Source organism: Mus pahari, chromosome 6 (assembly GCF_900095145.1).
Source record: "Mus pahari chromosome 6, PAHARI_EIJ_v1.1, whole genome shotgun sequence".
Taxonomy (NCBI): domain Eukaryota; kingdom Metazoa; phylum Chordata; class Mammalia; order Rodentia; family Muridae; genus Mus; species Mus pahari.
In genome coordinates, this window is record NC_034595.1 from 106,906,951 (window position 1) to 106,911,245 (window position 4,295).

The window sequence follows — 4,295 nt, forward strand, 5'->3', positions numbered from 1 at the left end:
TGAGTTCCAGGACAGCCAGGGCTATACAGAGAAACCCTGTCTCAGAAAAAACAAAAAACAAACAAACAAAACAAAAAACAAACAAACAAAAAACTAAAGGCTACTACTTGAGCCAAATATCATCTGTCCCAAGATCATTTATTCTCTAGAAACAAATGTTCTTTGACTGGCAACTTTATTTCCCAATCAGAGCCAACTGGGGACAGGGACCCTCAGTGTAGATGTGCAGGGTCCTGTAGGATTTTGAGAGCCAAATTAACACAAATAGCATTAGAACCAACCCACAACAACAGTTGTGTATAATCAAATGAAACCAGAAGCCAAATGGGCAAAGATTGGTGTCATGTAATACATGTTAAGAGTCAACTAGATGTAGGGCTGGAGAGATGGCTCAGCAATTAAGAGCACTTGTTGCTCTTCCAGAGGACCCTGGTTCAGTTCCCAGCACCCACATGGCAGCTCAGCACTATCTGTAACTCCAGCTGCAAAGGAGCCAACAGCCTCAGAGATACACACAGACAACACCAATGCACATAAAATTAATAATAAATACGTAACTTTAAAAAAGAGTCACTATATGGCCAAATGTGGTGGCACATACATTTAATCCCAATACTGGGAAGACAGAGGCAGTTGGATCTGTGAGCTGGAGACCAGCCTGATCCACATAGTGAGTTTCAGGTTGGCCAGGACTATATAGTGAGACCCTGTCTCAAAACAAACAAATGAACACCAAAACAAAAACAAAAAGAAGTCAGTAGACATCCTGGTGTGGCGTGTAGGAGTGCTGTGCTGTGTCAGCTGTACTTTGAGGCAGAGGAAGCAGAAGCATAAGGAGATGAAAAGATGGCTGTTTCCTGCCTCTTGCCATTGGAGGCCACTGACCTGTTGTTACAGGAGCATTTGGTCACCCTCCCCATCTTTTTTTTACTTGGTCTGCTTGTAGCCAGATATGATGAACTTAAGCCACCACTTCTGCATTCAGCAGCCCCCAGCCAAAGGAAACACCCACTGAACTACTAGATGCCCTTTGTTGGGTGCCTGTGTACAACCACACCTTAAGGAAGTCCATGCCTACAGAGGCCAACAGGAAGCTGGGGAGGGTTTGGAAGGCTAGGGATTGTAGGGAAGAAGTTTCATCCCCACACTAGGCAGGCCACGCCTAGGCCTCCTCCTATTGAGCACAGGCCTCCAGTCTTCCAGCTGCCTCATTTTGGGGCTGAACACCCATGTCTATGCCTGGGTTTGCTTACTTTTCATTCTGGTGCTGTCCCAAAGTACATTCTCTATACCCCCGCCTTATCTCAAAAACTCCCTTTACTGAGGCCCCATGTCAGTCTGGGAATTCCCCACAGGGTCAAACTGCCAGGACCCTCTGCTGCTTAGAACATGTTCACTGAATCCTGTGAAACAAACCACAAGGAAATACAAGGAGCTGCTCATAAAATAGAGGAGATAACGGTGAGCAGATAAAAATCACTCTGCCCACCATTCAGTTTTGGAAGCTGCTTGTTCTTGGTAGTAGTCGCTGGCAGTAGGTACCTAGAAGTGGGTGGGACAGGAAGTCTGACATAGGTGCTGACATTTGCTGATGTCATCAGCCTGAAAACATCTCTTCAGGCATAGGACTTGTATCTTTTGATCTCTGTGGTCCTTGTGTGGTTAGTACAGGAGCACTGTATCTCCTGGAAGCTATGGAGCTAATTAACAGCCTGCACTTCAGAATCTGAGTTACCTTGCAAATCTATATCAAGAGGACTTTGCCCATGGCTGAGCTAGAACACAACACCAATGCCCAAACTCCAATAGGACACCTCCAAAGTACACTGAATGTCTTGCCTAGAGAACAGGGATCCCCAATGTGAGGATATCATGGTTGGTAGGAGATACCATGTGCACACACTGCACTCTAGGGTTGAGGTGGTACTATTAAGGCATGGTCCTGGCTCTTAGGCTTTTGTTGTTTGTTTGTTTGAGACAGGATCCCTCTCCGTAACTTTGACTGTCTTGGAACTATCTCACCATATAGACCAGGCTAGCCTCAAACTTAGAAATACACCTGCCTCTGCCCCCTGAGATTAAATCCAACAGCCTTCTGCTGTAATTAAAGGTGTGCATCACTGTGTTCAGCCCCAAATATGGAGTGCTTCATGGATTTTTGTGTCATGCTTGCACAGGGGCCATGCTAATTTTTGTAATGTCCCAATTTTTGTATATGTGCTACCCAAATGAGCATCCCTTGGATTTTTTTAAATTATAAGGAATAATATATATATATATATATATATATATATATGAAATTTGTTCTATGTTTATTTAATTTTGGTAAATAAAAATTGTAATCTTTTAAAAAAAATTATTTTTTAAACAATTTTTTTTTGGTTTTTTTTTTTGGTTGGTGTTTTTTTTGTTTTGTTTTGTTTTGTTTTGTTTTTTGAGGCAGGGTTTCTCTGTGTAGCCCTGGCTGTCCTGGAANTCATTCTGTAGACCAGGATGGCCTCGAACTCAGAAATCCACCTGCCTCTGCCTCCCNAGTGCTGGGATTAAAGGAGTACGCCACCATGCCCGGCTTATTTTTTTTAAACAATTTTTATTAGATATTTTCTTCATTTACATTTCAAATGCTATCCCAAAAGTCCCCTATACCCTCCCCCCGCCCTGCTCCCCAACCCACCCACTCCCTCTTCCTGGCCCTGGCATTTCCCTGTACTGGGGCCCTCGGCACCTTTATGTAGAGTCAAAGCATGTGGCTTTCCTTCTGTCCTTGTACCCAGACCTACCTCCTTGGCCAGGAACTGCACAAGTTTCTCAAAGAAGAGGTTCTGGGGGGCTGGAGAGATGGTTCGGTGATTAAGAGCACTGACTACTCTTCTAGAGGATCAAGGCTCAATTCCCAGCGCCCACTCACAACTATCTGTAACCTCAAGATCTAACATCCTTGCACAGACATACATGCAGGCAAAATACCAATGCATATACATTTAAAAAATAATAAAAGAAGAGGTTCTGCTGAGGTAAGCCTAGAGTACCCAGAGCCCCCTCCCTACCCTGCAGAGACCAGGGCTGCCCCTCTAGAAGCTTACACACCTGACACCAGAGAACAAAAGGTGCTGCACTTTCTCAGCCTCCTCCAACTGCAGTTTAAAAGGGTGTCAGACCAGATTTCCTGGGTCTATCACAATCACAATGGTCTCCACACCTCCCACCTGTGAACACACTCTCAGGTGAAGAGAAAACTTAAGGATTCTTTGGAAAGTTGGTTGGATGGTGTTTTGCTGGGGCAAACACTTTGAAGGAATGTTTCATTAAAGGGGACACAGGTGTGAAAAGCTAAGGCAGGCTCATGAAGGAACCTTCACTGAAGCAGACACAGGAGAGAGGATGTTCTGCTAATGCAAGCACATGTGATGAAGGATTCTTTGCTAAGTACAGGCATGCTTTGCTTTAGCACGTGGAGGACAGATGATATTTGGAGGGAGTGATGGAGAGAGAGCTTGGCTTGCTGATACAGCTAGCTGTACAACGCTCATAGGTCTTGAGTCTTCACTGAGACCCTGAGAGAGACACAGCCGAGAACATCTAGTGTTTCTGTTAGTCCCTCCTGCTGACTCAAGCAAAGGCTGAGGCCTGGCTGTCTCTGCTAGGGCATGTCACCGCTGCTGTTGCTAACCTGACTCTACTGAACTGGTGTAACCGTGAAGTGTTTTCGAGTGGATCTAGCTGCCACTGCCTGCTAACCTGTGAACTGAACTGCCAATTCCCAGACAACACAGACAGGAGTTGCTCCAAAGAACCTTTCTAAACAGATCCACTTCCCCTGTGTCCTTTCTTTTCCACTATGTCTGGTGGGTGGTCGGCTACAAGGGAAGTTAAAGCATTTAAGAACCATCATTAAAAGTAAGGTTTGAAAAAATTAAAGTTATACCACAGTTATATCCTGAGATGCTCTAATTCACCCTCAGTCCTCCCAAAAGTCCTCACTGTTTCCCTGTGCTTAGCTTCAGCTGGAAGATGTGGGCAGTAAGGCTGAGTACAACAGAGAGGCTTCCTGATAGAGGCAGGGTTCCAGACCCCCCACCTCCCGTCAGTGGCCACGTGAAGAAATTGTTGGGAGACTCCCAGCACAGCATTGGTTCTCTTTCAGACCCCAGATTCGGCAAAAACTACATACAAACACCTGTTTTTCACAAAGAGATTCTTATTAAGCAGGGAAGAAAAGTTTGGTTGTTTTAAACTGACTTAGGCACAAAAACAGCAGCAAATGACCTTTCACATGTAATTTTTTTTTTTTTTTT

At 44.7% G+C, this 4,295-nt stretch overlaps 1 non-coding gene across 1 annotated transcript; it reads right to left on the reverse strand.

Annotated features, from left to right (window-relative positions):
- Positions 1 to 2,132: 2,132 nt before the first annotated feature.
- Positions 2,133 to 2,236, reverse strand: LOC115064382. The gene has a single exon (XR_003844200.1). It is a non-coding gene; the product is annotated as a U6 spliceosomal RNA (small nuclear RNA).
- Positions 2,237 to 4,295: the final 2,059 nt, after the last annotated feature.